The sequence below is a fragment of the Centroberyx gerrardi genome, chromosome 10 (genome assembly GCF_048128805.1).
Source record: "Centroberyx gerrardi isolate f3 chromosome 10, fCenGer3.hap1.cur.20231027, whole genome shotgun sequence".
Classification (NCBI taxonomy): Eukaryota; Metazoa; Chordata; class Actinopteri; order Beryciformes; family Berycidae; genus Centroberyx; species Centroberyx gerrardi.
The window spans coordinates 19265996-19286700 of record NC_136006.1 but is presented as its reverse complement, the minus strand read 5'-3'; positions in this window follow the sequence as shown (position 1 = coordinate 19286700).

The following is a 20705-nucleotide window of genomic DNA, read 5'->3' as shown; positions in this document are numbered from 1 at the left end:
TACAGTGGTTGCAGGGTGTAATGGTGGTGGGGGGGGGGGGGGGGGTTTCGTGCCTTCAGGGGTCTCATCAGGCTACAGGGTGAGCTACCAAAATGCCCCATCAAACAATTTCTACACTTTGTGTCCCCTCAAGCACATCACAACCAACAGAAAGGCATTGATTCACGATCAAACGACCGTGATCGTCACTCAAATTCAATAATAACAACCTTCACAATCAGAAGCGCTCTAAATATACTGTACCTCCACTTCAGGCCAGGATTAGGCCTTTCTCTGCACACATTTGTGTTGATGTGCTGCATTACGGAACAAAGACCTATCAGAATTGAAAACAACCATGAAAACACACAGATAAACGACAAATCAATTAATTTTAAATGTGGTGAAATAAATTGTACAAACAACACTGTATTTGATTGCTGCAATATGAATGGTTTATTATAAAGAAATTCTGCGCAGGAGAGCAGGATTCCCCACTGAGTACAATGCACTCAAACACTAAAACGCAGACACAGACGCGCAGATGAAGACACATACGTGCATGCACTCAAACACTTGCACGTGTACGCATGCATGTACTCTCACACACACACACACACACACACACACACACACACACACACACACATACATAAACTGCAACTCCTTGGCCTTTTTGAGAAATTGCTAGATGCTTTTCACTTAGCAAAACCGAGCAACTCCCATAAAAGTCTTTTGTGATAGAAAAAGAAAAACTAATTAATTACTGGGAGGATTCAGAATCATGTTATCAAATCAGCCAACCAGAGCGTGACACCACTAAAATAATACAATCATCAAGCATAATGAGTGAGTTAAGAAGTTTCTCTTAATGCATATATCACAGTAAACGGTTAGGGCTGAGCATTGTGTTATTTCAACACTGTAGAGACTTCATCTTAATACAAATCTCTATGTAATACAGGCCTATTCATGCAGCCTGCCTCTCCCCTCTAGTTCAATTATCATCTGCTCTATTGGAGAAATATTCAATTAAAAAGGGCTCCTCCTATAGTTTTATCAGAAAATAAATTTGGCAATATATAAATAATAATTTCAAAATCCTGTGTGCGTGTGTGTGTGTGTGAGAGAGAGAGAGAGAGAGTGTCTGAGGATATTTCTCAGTGTTTATGACTTTGATAAAGAGAGAGAAGAAAGTTAGGGAGAAATCTCAATTAAATTTGAAAGAGCAAATAAAATTATAAATGCAAGCAGAAAGGCAACATTTATGTATTTATTAAACATTTATTCCCACAGGTTTTTTCTGGAATTCACATCAGTCCATGAGTTGAAATTGAATTGATCCCCACCCCAAAGATGAGAGCGGACGATTGGAAGGGGGAGGACAATTCAGGGAGCATGAAAAGAAAAGCGAAAGACAGATAGAACAGTAAATCTGCCTTATTCAGTAAGCAGAGCTTTTTGTGGAGTATTCTCTACAGAATTTGCCGGCTTTCATTTCATTTCTCTGACATTCTCTCCGTCTGACCATCCCGGTCCTCTCCTGAGACAGATGAGTGGAAACAGAGTTCCAGAGAGAGCTATCAGGATTAGGATAATTAATATCATCTCATTTCACTGTGATCCTCTCTGCGGCCCACTGCACACACAAGGACAGGACGCAGGGAATATTGTGGCAAGAGTAACCAGTCGCCTGTCAATCTACCCCCCCACACCCCCCACTCCCCAACTCACACACACACACACGCACCCTCCTCAGCGGCTAAATTGCAGTTTGAGAGACGACAGGGGAGAGGCAGGGGTGGCGGCGGTGGTGGGGGGCTGCTGGGCCCGAGGGACGCCATACAATGGAGCGTGCGGCTGACCAGCGTTCAGGTGAAATTGAATTGGAAATCTTCCACGGCTGGTTAGCATAACAAAGGGCCTCGTGGCTTTAGACAAAGGCTGCTTCTCTAATGCACAAAATCAATCTCTCTACGGGCTCGGCGCATTGTTCCCTCCCGCCATACAGGTGTTCCTTCAATGGTCCTTAATCAAAAGTGTCAAAACAAAGTTAAGAGTTATCTCTGCTCCTCCGCAGCTGCTTCTGCAGAGCAGAAGGAAGGAAAGAGGACCAGACACTCAGGATAGGAAATAGGTGAGAGAGAGAGAGTGTGTGTGTGTGTGTGTGTGTGTGTGTGTGTGCGTGTGTGTGTACAGGATGCTGAATGCATTCACTATAACCTATGCCATAGTTTGCTGGTGCAAAAGGTAAGGCACTGAGGAGTTACGATAGGAAGACTAATCTCATTTCTCATTCATTTTTGCCCCGTCCAAATCTGAGCAGCTGTTATTCTGTGACGTGATCACTGAACAGACCCAGTCATGAAAGGGGCCAGAAGTTTGTCCTGCTGAGGTTGTTTGAAAGGAAGGAAGGAAGGAAGGAAGGAAGGAAGGAAGGGGGAGAGGGATGAAAGAAGGACGGAAGGAAGGAATCATTTCGACACAAATGCAGCATCACCATCATTTCCAGTCTGTGCCATCAATCTGTATGTTGTATCAAGGCTGAAGGCCCGTTCGGTGATATTGGCAGCTTCTTTTCTCCCTGAAGGTTGTTTAACAATGGGAAGACAGGAGTACAGCTCTTATGAGTACACCCCCCCACCCACACACACACACACACACACACACCTCCCCCCCACCCCTATCCCTCCCATACTATAACACTCGACCCTCTCTCTCTCTCTCTCTCTCTTTCTCTCTGGGTCCAGGGCCTTGACTTGCTCATGGTAGACTGAATGAAATAAGATGAGTTAAAACATTGAATAGAGACCTCAGCCCATGGCCTCTTTCTCTTTCACTCTGTGTGTGGACTAAATGACTCATCCACTGAGAGATGATCAGCGCTGTCATTCCTCCCCTGCTTTATGTGCTCTGTGTCCTGCTCCAGGGTTTGTAAGGTGATATTTATATATTAGCAACGTACTGACCAGGTTAACCGATAGCGAAAACGGTTGCTCTTGCAATTACCTCACTTAGAAGCGGGGGAAAGCATATAGTTCTGTAAGCATCAGACTCAGTCAAGACTCAGCCCACAGGAAAATAACCACTTTATGTACACTACCAGTCCAACGTTTGGACACACCTGATTGAATGTACTATGTTCTTCATTCTCTTAAAACCATTTTGATCTAAATGCTTAAATGCTTGAAATTTGTTTTTTAGACAAATATAAATAGTGAAGTTGATGCCAAATGTATGAATTTCTTTCCAAAGCCTTTGCCTTTCCATCAAGGCAAAGGGCGGCTACTTTAAAGAATCTAAAATATAAGATAGTTTTGATTTGTTTTACACTTTTTTGGTCACTGCATAATTCCATTTGTGTTATTTCATAGTTGTATGTCTTTACTATTATTCTAAAATTTGAAAACTAGTAAAAAATATAGGTAAAATGCATGTGTGCAAACTTTTGACTGGTAGTGTATCTTATGTGAGACTGTGGTAATTATAAAGCCAAATAAATAAACATAAAATTTTCAATGTATGTTCATATGGGGCATACGCTATTCCTTTAGCCATCCACATTAGGGACAGAGAGAACACAGTGTGAGAGTTTGTGTGTGTAGTTGCCTAGTTCATGCTCACATGTTCTATGTGGAGAGGGTATACGCGTTTTACGGCTGTTTGTTTTGATAAGGTGAGACTATTCTATCTCTGTCGCCCCTCTGTCTGTGGATTACCGCATAAATAATAACAATCTGTTGACTAATCCCATCTGCTAATATATGGCATCATAGACTCAACGCCCCCACTTCCCCAGCCAGGAGACGACGCTCCGTCAGGTCCAATACACACGCCGCTGAACCCCTCAGCATCATAGCTTCTTTTATGAAGGCGCATGGTTTAAAATGTCGGCAGTCTGGAAGACAAGTTAATGGATAATAAACTAAAAGAACATTATATTTCCATGATTGTGACCACTGATAAGAAATTAATAAATGAACACTGCAGAAACCACAGTACCAGTCGCCTAGTCTGTTGTGCTGAAAATAATACATACCCATGGACTCAGTACAGTATTTATGCTGTCACCAACCCTGCTCCTTTGACTCCTCACTGTCTGCTATAAAAAAAGACTGAAATACTGAAAAGGAGTGGGAAACACATGAATCACATTCAACTTTACAGACACTTCTTGGCCGGCGCAACTGAATAAACTAACACCGAGAGCAACTAAAAGCTGTCACATTCGAATGTTAGCCCTGACCCCGACAGCACAACCTGTTTGTCCCGGACCTGTGCCACCCTGACACCCTTCCTCCACTCTCCCCCTGCTTTATCCAACGGTCTGCTCACTCCCACCATCTCCAGCCAGCCATCCACCAGCCCTCATCCCATCAATCTCTCACAGCCTCTGCTGCCCTGGCCCTTGGGAGGACTCATGCAGACCAGTTGATTAAAAATCACTTAGTGGAGAACACAAACAAAGCTGTCAGCCTTTGGCTTGCCCTTGGGATTGGAGAAGAGGGGGAGTGCAGAATGAACAAGTAGAGATGAAGGGAAGGAGGAGGAGGAGAGGAGATATTCAGCAGGCTGAGTGCATTAGATTTGAAAGTTGGGAACTGTCTCAAACTAGGATGCTTAAAATGCCTGACTAATAACTCTGCTTATTACTGCATCAGCATGTAGTATATCTTAGGGATGTAAAAATGCATGCAACCAGAAGAACCCACAGACTAAAAGAACTTCTCTTTTGGTAGCTAGTACTTTACGGAAGTGATTATTCCATGACCTGTAGTTAACTAGAGATGTCTCATATAGCCTACTTTTCAGAGAAGCTGCAGAAGGTGTGACTCAGTCATGTGCTTCAGTGAGGATTGCTGCTGGTTTCGCCACAGTGCTGCTTGTAAATGAGAAATCCATAGATCCACACCTGGGGGTGGGGTCAGGCAGGACAAATACAGTAGTAGGGGAACACACTCAACCCTGTCTAATAGATCCACGCATTTTTAGTTTTTTTGTTGGTCTGTTTGAGGTTGACTGTGCTGACTACTATATTTGACTGTCAACAGATTTTAAGTGGTAAGAATGTACAATTTGAACAGGCATAAAGACAGACCACTTGCACCTGGACACAGTGTGTGTATCAGAAGGGCCTCCATTCAGCAAGCCTGGTCTCCTGAAATTTTGTGAAATGAGCACAATGTCTTAAATTGCAAATACTTGTTCCATGTACAAAATGTTAAAGAAATACATTTTCCCACCACAGTAGGATTATGTGAAGGCAACATGACTAGAAACAGGTAGTGGTTTGACACTGAAATAGCAGACTAGTGGATGGGCGTATACCAACTCATACCAAGATTTCTACTGAGTGAAGTTTTAACTTTTAGTTAAAGTTTTTCTTGTTTACCCATGACCAAAACCATATCCTAACCTTAGTTGTTTACTTGAAAATGCTGTGTCCAATTCATGCTGTTGTCACACAATCCAATTCATGGTGGAGGAACGTAATGTTCACATAATTCGTGTCCACAACATATAATCTGTTTCAGAATTTCACAAAATTTCATGAGACTGTGCTGAAATTGAATTTAGTTTCAAACAAAGGAACATGAACAAGTAACTAAGCTGACAAGTGTAGCTGATCACTAAGCGTACAAAATTGAGCACTATGCTCAAGCAAAACAGCAGTGCATGAGTCAGTAGAGGTTCACTGCTGCAGGACCACAGGAGGTGGGAAGGGATCAGTTGGTTCTAAACGCGATGTGTCAACACATGATGACCGTTACTGGTCTGAGCATATTCTGAAACCTGTGACACTCACAAACAGTGAGCGCACGTGAGACACACACACTCTCACACACACACACACACACTCTCACTCACTCACACACACACACACACACACACACACAGCTGCCACTGACAAGGCTACGGCAGCATGGCTCCAATGGTCTTCTGCCCTTCATTACCAGATGGTAGTTCCCACTGGTTCTCCTGACACACACACACACACACACACACACACACACACAGTCACCTTTAATATAATTAGTGAAAACTCTGGCCCCTTTTTATGTGTAGACTGACAACATGACACATATGACTGACTCGCTGGCCATATTATGTGCATAATATTCTGGGTTGAAAGACTTCCTTCTCCCACGCCCTTCTGCAGGTACAGGACAATCAGATTAACAGGCTCTTTGACACAAACAGATCGCATTGACTTCCATACTTTGTTGACAACGTAGCACATCACTGAAGGTAAAGCAAAGACCTGAAGGAATTAATGCTTGATTGATTGGTGTTATATCCCAAAAAGGATGGGCCACAAGGGGAATATACAACCGCAAACATCATCAGCATACAGGAGCAAGGTGTGAAGGTGAGCAGTGTCCCTGAGGGAAGAAGTTGAAAGAGAAAAGTGAGAGTGAAAGAGTGAAAGAGAGAGGTACGGACAGACAGACAGACACACAGACAATGAAAGAGAGATAACAGATATATGGAAAAAAACAATGAATATGGAAGTCCCCCCCGGGTTGAAGAGCAATGTCACCCCCTCGGTTCCCCCACAGGGGCTTTTAAGGGTCAACTGAGAACTAAGAGGCACATTGGTGTCCAGTACAGAGAGAGAGAGAGGGAGAGAGGGAGAGAGAGAGAGAGAGAGAGAGGGAGAGAGAGAGAGAGAGAGAGAGAGAGAGAGAGGTGGAGAATGGAATCTAAGGAAAGGCAGACACATATGAAGACACAACCCTTTGCTCGGTGTCTTACTGAATTATACATACACGTGCACACACACACACACACACACACACACCTGCACCCACAGTACACACCAGCCCTTTTTCCCTACTGTTGTGATTCTCCATCTTATTTTGCTGACCTGTATGTGGAGCGCTTGACAGAGGTGAGCACACAATCTCCCGGCGCCCAAACACAGGGAATTGGATCACCCCTGGGCTGACCTCCTCATAGCAGCGCCTCGCCTATCTGTGCCCTATACTGTTGAGGGGACCGTTCGGGGGCACACCGTGACCCCCGCTTGGCCCCCGGGCCCGCGGCCCCACCGCCTCATCCGCTGGTCAACATGACAACCTATACAAGGCCCTGTCAAACACATGATTGACATCTCCCCCGCCCACCTCGCCCCACACCCCCACCCCACCCCAGCAAATTACCCAAAACCCAGACAGACGACACTATCTTGTCTCCCCATTTGCGCCCTTGTCATCTCCATGCACCACACACACACACATGCACACGCACTATTCTGTATAGTGGCATAATTATGTCAAATAAAGTTGGATGGGGATTGCAGTTAATTACGGATGAGTTTTATTTTTTTGGGACAACACCCATGTCACCGGGTGCTGTAAGATGAATGAAGGCAAGAGCACTCACTATTTAAATGGAAGTAACAGGTTATGTAGCGACTAAATCTGCACAAATACACTGTGCATTACTTAGAGTGTCACTTTTGCCTTTGTCCATCTTGTTCTATGTGCTTTATTTTGTTCTATTCTCTTCATCACACACTAATCATGCGCATGGCGTTGCTGCAGCAGGGCAGACTGATCACGCCCTGCTCTTCATACACCACAATGTCTCCCATGCCTTAGTCTTACCTGCAATGGATCACAGATTGGCATACAGACCGACAACATACAGACAGACAGATCAACACACACACACACACAGATACCACCCCCCCACTCCCTCCCACACACACACACACACACACAGAAACACAGAAGCACACAAAAACGCAGACACACACACACAGAAACACACACATACACACACAAAAAGAGTGTCCCTGCTGTGAGAAAAAGAGCTACAGTACTCCCTACATCAACAGCGGCCTAGATAAACACAATACACACAAAAGAGTCGCCCCATGAAAATAACCCTCCATCTAACCATCACTGCACTTATCTACTCATAAACATAGGGATAAATCAATTCACCGAGAAACGCATATTTTTTCTCTCATATGAAATTACAGCTCCGGGACCAAAGCTAGCATGATAGCATAGGTCAAACACAGTAACCTCTTCTCTCCATGGCAACAGTCTAGCTCTTACAAAAAAAAAAAATGCTCACCGTGCTTTGCTGAAGTAATTGTGAGATGTTTTGACATGACCCTTGAATGTGTGTGTGTGTGTGTGTGTGTGTGTTTGTTTCATGAGTGTGTGTGCGCGTTTCACAATAGCGCACAAGAATGCGAACATGTACATGTATAAATTCACATGTAGGTATATCAGTATATCTGTCCATCTGTTTGAGCGTGTGTGTGTGTGTGTGTGTGTGTGTGTGTGTGTGCGTTTGTGTAATGACAACCCTGCTATCACAGCGTCTGTATTAGCATTGCAGCGTCTCACCGCTTTGTTTTACTCTGACCTGTATAATCAGTGTCACATTAGCAACACAACAAATCAAACGCTGTGTGTTTCCCCCCTGCAACCTTACACACACACACACACACACACACACAGACCATGTCCCTCTTCATGCTCCCAGCTGGCCGCCATACTGTGTCAAACAGATGCTAATTAATATGATAACTAATACCTATTACACAACACACAGAGTTCCAAGACCACTAATTTGATTTCTTTCATTCAAAAGGAAAGAGACTAAATCGAGATAAATCAAGGAGAATTCTTCTTGCTGTTAGCATCGTGACCAATAAATACCTGAGATTTTGAATATACTGAGAGATTTATTATATGTTTACTGAGTTAAGGCAATAAGTCATTTTATTAATATGAACTTAAACTTTAAATTAATAAAAACTGTGTCAAGTCAAATATATTTATAAAGCACATTTGAAGACAAGTGGAGTTGATCAAAGTGCTGCACAAAACCAATAAATATATAAAATCAAACTAAATATAGAACATCAACATAGCACTGTCAGAAAAAATACAGTAATACCAGACAAATTAGGAGGACTTAAAACCTAAAGAATAAAAGTGAGTTTTGAGCCTGGACTTGATTGTGGTTATTAGTGTTATAATAATATGCATATTTGACATAAAATATTGACTGTTTTTATTTTTATGTTGTGTATGTTTTATAAATGTTTAAATATGTCCTGTCTAACTATTGCATTTGTGCCATGTTACTATTAATAATAATGTGATAATATATTAATCATTAAGTAATAAACAGAAATGTATATGCTGTTGTCATATTAAAGAATTTCATGGTAAATCCAAAATGAAAATAAACTTTATTTCACCCTTGCTGTTGCTCACTCATCCAAAAATATCAGACACTTCAATGCAATTTTTTTCTACAAAATTAGACTTTGCCCAACACCATCTGAAGCCAAGGTCTTACCATTTAGTCAGATTTTGGATATGACAATTTAGTGACACTTTTACTTCATTGTTACAACCCACATATTTTTGTCACTGTGTGGACCTCAAATGATAAAATTCCAAGGGAGGTTTCAATGCAACAAAATGATTAAACTATTAAACATAGCTATGGAGGGTATGTGAAGTGTTTCATACGTTTCAGAAAGAAAGTAAAATTAAAAAAAATAAAAAGCAACTATTTTCAGCGATCATAGGTCAGAAACTGTTTGAGGAAATAAATAATTGTTGAGTGGACAAAATAATTAACAAAATGTGTATTTTGGCTCTAAAGTTGAGCATCAGTTCAGGCTAAATTAAAAAATAAAAAAAATGCACACACTCTAATCCAACTCTTGTTGATGCACAAGGAGGGAAGTCAGCATCTGCCTAGCTCCTTCCACTGCAAACCCTCCTGAGTTAAAAAAAGGAGACGAGAGGAAGGAAGAAATTGAGGAGAGAGGAGAAAAACAGAGGAAGGAAGGGATAGAAGACAGACGGAGACAGATGGGCAAAAAGAGAAGTGCGGAAAGACAGACGGGAAGAAGGAGCTGAAAGGAGAGCAAGGAGATAGAGAGATAGATTGAGAGAGGAGAAGGAGGCGTACTTTAGGAGATCCAGCTGACATTAGCGGGTGAGTTTATGAGATGTGATGATTAGCCAAATCCTGCTAATCAATGACACATTCACATGGGTTCCTGCTCTGTTGCTAACGCCCTGCTAAACACTAATTGGTCTATTCTGTGGCAAATAGGGAGATGCTGTCTCCCACTTCACTGTAAGCAATGCAAGCTGACATGGGAGCACACGTGGGCGCACACACACACACGCACACACACACACACACACAGACACACACACACACACACACACCCACATCATCCGCGCTTGCATACACTTATACTGTACATCTGTAGTCCCGGAGTGCGTAGCATATTTTGGTAGATAAAAGGTCAAATTGAGGCTGATTCAATTTGAGAGTGGATGAGGGGCAGAGGATCCTGCTCTACCCGCTCCAACAATAAGGAGAGAATGGGATCCTACAGCGGGCCAATGGGACAGCCGGGAGGGAAAGGGCGGAAAGGAGTCCTAAATTCAATTTCACTTTGTTGAGTATTTAGATAATGTCCCCTAATGTAATGCCGGGCCGTGGGTGGATCCACGCTAGCTGCTGCAGTCGTGAAGCACAATGTAGCAGCAGCGCCACCACTGCCCCAGGCCAGACACTGCCTCTCTAGCCTGCAGGGTGGAATCACTCCATCTAATGATTGCTGGATGGATGAGTTAGACCTGTGCCTGTATTGTCCTGTAAGGTCTAAATATGTTTACCTTGAAGTTTCCCTAATAAAACAGCAGCGAAATCTTCATCAAGCATAAGGAAGCTTCAGAAATCATGTTGTTGTGCATTGTGGAGTTAATTATAGATAGGTTGTTTCTATTTTGTGGAATGTTGTCATAAAATAATATAGTATAGTAGTATACAAAAAATATATTATAATATATATAATATTACATATATTTGAATATTATATATATATTATCTCACAAGAATCCTCACTTTGGAGGTTACTGTAGTCATAATATTGTCACATACATGCATAAATGCATAAATAAAAAACTATCTGTCTATTAATCTCTCTCTCAATCTCTCTCTCTTTCTCTCTCTCACACACACACACAAACATGCACACACATACACACACTCACGGCACGCACATATACACACCCACAGAAAGATGAGTAGGGTCATTGCGGGGTGTATTCCTCTCTCGGTGAGTGCCGGCGGTGAACAGTGCTTTGCGTTGGAGAGGAGGACAAGAGGAGGGTTCACTCAAATGCATGACTGTTACTACCTAAATATTAGTGCAGGGCCTCTCTCTCTCTCTCTCTCACTCTCTCTCTCTGAGTGTGCATCAGTATGTGATAGTGGGTCTGTGTAAATGTGTGTGTGGAGGTAATTATGTACGGAGGAGAGGCTGTTTGTGGCAAATAGAGATGCAATTATTCTTTTAACCTGTTAGATTGTCTGTCCCACTGACACACAGAGGCAGAGCGAGGAGGAGTGAGAGAGAGACAGGCAGGCTGACAGACAGACACAAACACAGCATTTACCAAAAAACATACGGTTAAATAAAAAACTACCCGACTCCATTTAAATGGCTGCGTTTCTCAATAACATGCATTATGAGATATTGATGGATTGGCATTTTTTTTCAGGCCGGTTGAATGAGATTTGAATGATTATTTGTCTGGAACATTGACACTTGTTACTAACATACACATTTCTATTTTTTTTTTTAAATGACATTTATGTAAACGTCCGTGACCCTGAATAGGAATAAATGAATGAATAAATGAATGAATGAATTAATGAATGAATGACTGAATGAATGAATGAATGAATGAATTTGGTTGTTGTGTTGTTATTTTGCACTTCCTTACGATCCAACCCCGTTTGATTGGCAGGGAGTGTTTACCACAGATGTGAATATTACTGTCAAGAGTGATTTGATTGCTACATGTCAAGACATCATATGAGTGAATTGATTTGATTTGCGACACACTTTAGCTGTTGACAGTTGTTTGGCTGAATTCAGCTGATGCCACATGACGTTCCATCAGCGGCGAAGGCAGAAACACATTCAGCACTAACAGTGCCACATGAGTGCCCGGGAGTACACTTCATTTTCTGTCAATACTTCCTAAATGGCTTCAGTGTGTAACTTAAAATTTGGGGAACGTCCATCACAACAAAATTGTTGAGCTGCCTTGTGAATAATTACATTTTCTTGCATAGAATTCAGTGCTGCTAGCAGTCCAAAGGTAGGTGAGAGTAGAGTGGATTTGTATTTTTAAGTACAACCTGTAAATATATTTTAAAAATGAAGCTGAATCTTAAATAATTAATGAGAGCATTTTTTAAATGTGCACTTCATTAAAGAATCTAAAAAAAAAAAGCACATAAATGTTCATGATCAATAGTTTAATTCTCAGTGATGGCTCTTAATAGTAAATGTGTTTTGGGAAAATATTATAGCACATTTTCTCTCTTTCTTTCTCTCTCTCTCTTTCTCTCTCTATTTTGTTCACACATACACACACACACATACACTCACACACAGGCTGATAATGTTATCGGTTCAGATCACTAACTCAGCAGATCTCAACCACATGTCACCTACGATAACTCAACACACACACAAACACACACCCACACACACACACACAGATGCAGAGTTCTGTGCCTCTTGTCAATAGGACGTTAAGGGTTTTGGCACTAATGACCAGTGTAGAGATAAGAGAGGAGAGGTTAATGTGGAGCTGTGGGTGATCAAGATAAGACCTATCCCTCTAAGCCTGGGGACAATGAGACAGTGAGAGTGAGAGAGAAAGAGGAAGAGAGAGAGAGGGGGAGAGAGAGAGAGAGAGAGAGAGAGAGAGAGAATACAAAAAATACAATACAAAAAACAGAGGTACAAGAGCAGAGAAAATACACTCACACACAAACAAAAGTGTACTTCTTCCTGCCTCTATTATTATTTTATACTCAGTCCCACGTGATATTAGAACAAGTGGATACATACGCACATAGTAGACCACTAAACACACGCAGGTTGCAGTCCATAGCCACCATAGCTAACCAATCCAGTCTTTCACCAGCCAACTGGTTATCAGACCTGCTAAAAGACAGACAGAATATACGACCCTGTCCTGATACAAAAGGCCTTTGTTTGGAAGCTTTCTTTGTGCAAGTCAGTATATACGTGACTACATATGTATACAATGCCTATGCGTGTGTGTGTGTGTGTGTGTGTGTGTGTGTGTGTGTGAGTGTGCACATGCACGCGTGTATGTGTCAGTGTTTATGTTCAGTACATGTTTTGCATGTGTGTAAACCATCAGGAGGGATTTGCACTTAATCGCAATTACCATCTCAGTACTCATTTAGCTTCAGGTAATTACACAGATACAGACATATTACACATATGTGCAAACACACACACACACACACACACACAGGCTGACAGTCATACTAACATGCACACTCACACAGGCACGCATGCGTACATGTATGCACAGGCACACACACAGGCAGACTGTCATGCAAACACACACAGACGCATGGACACACGTGCACACACACATACATAAATACACACACACTTTTCTCCCTGTGAGTGAAAGTAACATAAAATGGCTGGCCCCCTATCTGTGTGGCCGGCTGGGTCGGCTGACATTTGGACACTTGTCAATCATCTCTTTCAATAGCCCAGCGGCGGGAAAAATGGAGTCGGGGGGTCAGCAACTCAGTGTATCGCCATGGCAACAACTGCACTGAAGTTCATAGCCTGCTGGGACCATAGCTCTTAGTGTTTGTGTGTGTGTGTGTGTGTGTGTGTGTGCGCGCCTATGTGCCTATATGCCTGCTTGTGTGTCCAATTGTTCTCCATCAGCCAGAGGCAAATACTCCTCCTCCCATTTTAGCCCTTCCACCTCTCACCTTGACACATGCGGTTTCAGCCCTCTCTCCCTCCTTCCCTCACTCCCTTTTTTTACCTCCCTCCTCTGACCAGCGGGTCAAGGAACAAGGCCCTGCAGGAAGTACAGCATCCCAAAAAGAGCACTTAACCTTTCACCACCTCGGCCTCTCCCTCTCTCCGCCCCTCTGTCCTTCATCATTTTCCTCTTCCTTGCCGCCACCCGCTTCACTGTGCTCTCCACTTTTCACCCATTCTATAGTGTAATCGTTTTCTAATCTCGAATCCTTGTGCTTCCATCTGTTCGCCAGCGCGCCACTCTGACTTGTTCCTCTATCCTTGTTGTAGGTAGGGCGACGGTGCTTGAAGCCCATATGAGTGCCGGCACTTTTTATTGCGTGCCGCCACTACTCGTCACCTCCAGGTGTTTGTACCCCCTTGAGCCTCTTTGTCTCATTCCCACAAACACTGTATTGTAATCCATAGTAAATGAGATTCAAGCTCCCGCTATCGTGCAATATCATATAAAAGACTTCTTTACCCAGACTGCAACACATTACGTACTACAGCAGCCTCTCTCCTGCTCACCTGCTGCTGTCGCTAGGGCTCGGCTCGCCAGTTAGCTGCGAGTTAAAATCAACTTGCAAAATGTTAATAAGAGAAAAAAGTCGGAGTTGGAAAGCATAACACCCAGTCCACCTCCAGACCTCCAGACTCAGCTCCCTGTGAGTCCACCTCTACCTCCCAACCCCCCCCCCCATCCCTGCCAGGGATCTCTCTCTCTCTTTCTCTCTCTCCCTCTACACATACACTACCAGTCAAAGGTTTGGACACACATGATTGAATGGACTTGAATGTAAGTTTTGCATTATCTTAAAGCCATTTTGATCTAAAGGCTTCTGCTTAAATGCTTGAGATTTGCTTTTTAGACAAATAGAAATAGTGAAGTTGATGCCTATGTATGAATTTCTTTCCAAAGCGGCTACTTGAAAGAATCTAAAATATAAGATAGTTTTGATTTGTTAAACACTTTTTTGGTCTCTGCATAATTCCATTTGCGTTATTTCAGTTTTGATTCAGTTTTATTCTAAAATGTGAAAAATAGTAAAAATAAAGAAAAATGGGTGTGTCCAAACTTTTGACTGGTAGTGTATAATAGATGAATAAAGGAAAAAGAAAGAAATATCTAGCAATAACAACAAGTAAAGTATAATCAAGTAAACATAAAAATATGATCAAGTGATAATGAAGAGAATATACAGCATTATCCTCATATTCTGTTTCATATGAACTTCTATAAAACTCCATTTACTCTTCCAAGTATATAAAGCAGTTTACTAACTTGGCAACCTTACTTTCCCAATTGTATCCCACACTGAGCCTTTGGGCCATGCATATTTTTCATTTTCATTCAGATGTAATTAGCACAGCTATGATTCAATGTCCTCCTGATGGCATCACTTGGGACACAGCTTCACTCAAAAACTCCTATTGAATCTTAACCCAAACTAAGTTGTCCAAAACTGTTGACGTCTAAAATTTATCAGCTTCATTTTCTGATGTTGTGGCCCTTAAAGGTCACAAACATTTTATAAACATGGGAATATCATACATAAAATGATATTATGAAACACTGTCATTGGAATGTTTGCTATTAGGAAAATATAGGAAATTATGTGTGAACATCAACAAGGCTGGTTGATAGTAACTTTTATACACTGTATGGCAATAAAGAGGACCTGCACCTGTTTCAGCCCACTAAAAGCACTGGTGGGTGAAGAGTGTGTGTGTGTGTGTGTGTGTGTATGTGTCTGTGTGGGGTGATGATGGTGGTGGGGTCCCCCAGTTATCCTACCTTGAGGGGGGCAAAAGCACAAGCAGCTGAGATCGAGCACACAAACAGAACCATAACAAAGTACCTGGAGACCACGCTGCTGGTGGGCCGTTTATGGGATGAATATGGAGGATAATTTGTGTTCTCAGTCAGAAAATAGCTCAGATTGAGCCTGGGAGGCCCATTCACTGACCTGTTTACCGAACACTTATCACAGAGAGCTTCACCAGCACTATTTATCCTCCTGGGGCTCCGGTGGCCACACACCAACCAAGGCACCTAGTCCCAGACTTTAATGACAATGAGATGTACGGGAGCGACAAGGAATTTAATTGAACAAAATGGTCCAAAATGTCTCAAAACCCATAACCACTGTATATAGGGAATTAATGGAGCACAATGGGCCTCTCATGGAAATGTCGACATGCACAATCTCAGCTGTTTGTTGGGAGTTTGAGAGGGCTGGGGAGCCAAAATCCTGTTGCTTTAGATGAAAGACTAACTCTGATTCCTACTGGCACACGGAAAAATGACTTCACAGAGAAGCAAAAGACTGGCTGGCAGGCAGAAGCAGGCAACGCAACTGCAAGAGTAAAAAGGTAAAAAAAAGTAGACGGGTCGCTACATGTATGTTCGTCGTTCCTCTCGCTGCAGCTAGTGACGGTTTTATGAGTCAAATCTGCTGCTAATGGCTGTTTGATGTGGATTAACATGCTCCATTACCCCAATGTACCAACACTGCCAGAATCATTACAGAGCACACGCACACACAGAAATACACGCTCCATGGCACAGAGACTCTAACACTATTCCATCCAAATCTCCCCCTAACACACACACATGCACACACACACACACACTCCTTCGTCCAACACTCCCTCTTCCCAGTCCCATCAATGGACAAGGCCTGACTGGAATGGCGTAATTCCGGGGGATAATTCATGGATAATTTTGGGATAATCTCCAGCAAACGATTCGGAGCGCTGCCACCCAGTTTGCCCACAGCCTGATTACCAGGCTCCGGATGCCAGCCACTTGTACTGACCAGCACCGCCAGCAACCACTCTGCCGCATGCAAACAAACAACACAAACAGGCACCTCCAGCATGGCAGCGTCCAGCACTCACACAGATATTCACTACCTAGGCATAAGAATCTAAACAGACCGATACAAAGGCATTCAAAACATACAAACATAAAGACATGTTACATGCAAAAACATGCATGTGCAGAGTATACACAAATCCCCCCCCCCCCCCCCCCCCCCCCCCCCCCCCCCCAAAACACTCACACACAGACACACACACACGCACACACACACACACACACACTCACACACACAGAGAATATTGAGAGGATTTACATTAGGTATGATTGCCATCTGGTGGTAAGAGTAAATATCTGATAATACTATCTGATAATCATACAATCATACAATGAAAGAATATATATAGAGAGAGAGCCTGCATTGTGACATGTCTTTAACTAATTAATTGCACAGCCTAAGGTTCTTGGGCAGAGCCAAAATATAAAGACAATTTGTATGTTTATTTCCAGGGTCCCTGGATTTATCACATTTTAAATCACTTAAAACAAACCTACAGCCTTGTTTCTGTGCCATGCCTCTCTGATTGCTCCCACTATTTTATTGCTGTGTGTTATTTTCACGTTCCGTTTATGTCTTTACACTGCACTTTCTTCACATCTCTAATAATTTGCATGGACACAATACATGCGCACATTTTAGTCAAGCAAATCGAAGGGATATGAGCAAATATGTTGTGGTTTATGCTGGATTTGGTGGTCTAACGTTGGAAATAAAAGGATGTGTGAAATTCTCTGTTTCATATGTTGGCGAATACTGACATCTAGTGGCTCAACTGGGAACATTCACAGTGTACACAGCCCAAAGACCACACTTACTGTATGTTGGTTCGATATACTGTAAATACTGTTGCTTAGTTAATACTTCCTTGAAACATTCCCTCAACAAGTGAGCTACACAGATTTTCTTTACACCATTCTTGGTAAATTCCTACTTCTTGATTATTCACAAACAAGCTAAAGGTATCCTGACAAGATCTTAAACATCCTATATAAAATATAAAAATGAAAAACTGGATGGATGTGTCCAGAATACTCGAGAGAATATTTGAAGTGACAGTTTTGCTCCAATATAACACCTAATTAAATAACAAGATATTCACCACTGAATTTACAGAATTTTCCATATTTGGTAATGCCATTACGGTGAGGCAGGTGACTTCACACTCACACACTTAAAGCAGTATGCAGGTTGATGATGTCAGGACAGGCATTCAAAATGTTAAGGATAACTGACACTACTGTTCTGTTAAAGCACATGCTGTTTTCAATGCTTACTGCTCTTACATTTGATAGTTTAGATACCTGGATGACTTTTACATCGCTGAGAAGTTGCCCTAAACATGACAGTGTCACTTTAATCTATTTTGTACAAGAAAGAAAGAGTCTGGACTTTGGATCACTGCTAAATTATGTGGATGTCTTCTCATGCATGGGATCGCTCTCTTGTTTTTTTTTCTCACACATGCACATACAAATCAAACCTGTCCTCTCTTGAGCGGAAGCATGCACACACCCCTCTCCACACACACACACACACACACACACACCCACACACACACAGACACTGCACTATCACCACCACACTCACTTCAAGTCCAACCAAACAGCATCATTTCAGGCTGACTCACCATTAGTGGACACATCTATCTTTATGGCCTCATGTCCATGTCCTCAACATCCTCCCCCTTCTCTGTCCCAAAGCGTTCCAGTTTCTGTCTCGTTCTCCAGTTGAATTCCATGTCAGGATACAGACACATTCGTCCTCTTACATCTCATTACTTGTCCAGGATATCTTGTTAGTCAAAAAAGAGAGAAAAACAAGAAAAAAAGAGAGGAAGTTTCAGCTGCAGTGGAGAGGAAGTGTTTTCCTGAAGCATCCAGAGGGTTGAGTGATGAAGAGTTTCTCCAATCCCACGGTTTTGTCGATCAGGTAAGAATTACTCTCCGGTAAAATGGTAAAAAAAAAAAAAGCCCAGAGTATAAATTGTAACAGGTGTTTACAGGGGATCCAGGAAGCAGCCCGGTTTTCCACAGAGCGCACAGCCACAGCCGTCCAGTATTACATCACTTATGTCCAGTAGCTTGCTGGTTCCCATGGCTCCACTCTGTGTGGGAACGGTGAGCAGAGGAAGTCACTTCTCGGTGAGAGCATGCAGGCTCAGCTGAAGAACACCACGCAGACGCAGCTTTACGCCACGAAGGGAGGATGCCGGAAGGTTGAAGCGTGAAAGTGGCATGAAAGCTCACCTGCGCTCTTCTCAGCCGGCCGTCCAGCCCGTGTCCAGCCGGTGAAAGCCCTCCTGTCAGCTTTATACTCCTGCAGGCACGCTGCTCCCTTCCCCTCTCTCCTCTTCTCCCCTCGCCTGTTAGACATTGACTGCTCCTCTGCTCTGCTCTGCCCGTCTCTGCCCTTGACCACTCCACTCTATTCAGCTCCTCCGCTCTGAACTCCACAGAGAATTGCACTGTGCAACCTATTCCATTTTATTATGCTCTCACTCACTTGTCCCCTTCCCCCATTACTCCCAAAACACTGTCACCTGTAGGCTAGAGGTACTCAAAACCATTTCCCAATCTCCTGCCCTCCTCTCCTCTTTCTTATCTTGTCTATCACTCCGATCCCCCTCATTTTCACCTCCCTCACTCCCACTCGTTCCCACTTTTGGTCCTTTCACTTCCTCTAATAAGTCCTCTGCCTCTGCCCACCATTGCCAATTTTCTCTCTGACCCACTGTTTGCTATTAGCCCCTACTCTTCCTCTCCTATTCTTCCTCCTCCCCATCCCCTTATCCCTCCACTCTCCATCCCTGTCTCTGCCTATCCTCCTTATATATCCTCAGCCTTCGCTCTGCCTTCTCCCCATCTCCAGCGGCATGAATATATTATTATCTACACAATGGGGCCCTGCTTATTGTTTATGAATTACCAGCCTTGCGGCCAAACAAAGCCTATTTTCATAAGAAACCTCCATTTCATTTCAGCTCCAATTAGATTGGGGGCTAAAGAATAGGAGTCCTCAGGCCTCAGCCCCTAAGGATGGCAGGTCCATTCAGCTTCATTCAATGGGGCCTTATTGCTTTCCCATACAAAAGAGCACGTGGATGGGCTTTCAGACTGAAACACCGACCAAAAATGACTGGGAGACAGTACTGTACAATAACAAATCTTTAAAGAAAGGACACTGAGTGCTTATCCTCCCATCCATCAATTCATCCCTCACTCTTCGCTTTCTTCTTCTCCTCTGTTCGTATATTGTAAGACCTGGACATTAATGACAGACAGTTGAAAGAAAAAGGGAGTGAAAGAAAGAGGGAGAGCAGCTCAGTTTTTCACAATACATGTCAAGTCTAAATGATCACTGGCTGCTGAATAGACAGAGGGAAGGGAAAGGAAGTGAGTCGTGTGTGTGTGTGTGTGTGTGTACAGCTGATTGATTCTCTGCTTTGAAAAGAGAGGGGAAAAAAGAGTGAACGAAAGAGAGAGGAAGACCTTGATGCTTTTTCTGAGCTCCACAATAGTCTGGGGGGTCTGAGCAGCATTGTGGAGCGCCCACAGTGACAGGCTGTCACTCTATCCTGGTAGGAAGAATAAGGCAGAGAGACTGAAGAAGGGCTGGGCCAGGTCAGAAACCCTGACCATACACACATGCCTCCGCAGTTCACAAGTTTCTTGCCACTTCGCAGGAAGGAGAACGCTAGACACAAAAAGGGAGAGAGGCAGCTTCTGGGTGGATGATCCCACTTCCTACACAGACATGAGAATTATATAATTTGGACTGTCACTCATTGGTCGCACATCATATGGTTTCCTTGGTCCAGGTAAAGCAAGGGAGACGATAAAGAAAAAAACACTGCTGTAGATGCAAAGTATTATAGCATCATGTACTTACCTCCACCTGGAGAACAGGTAAGGTCAGCCAAGAGATTCAGGTTCACTTGTAAGGTTCCCTATCAAGGCTGT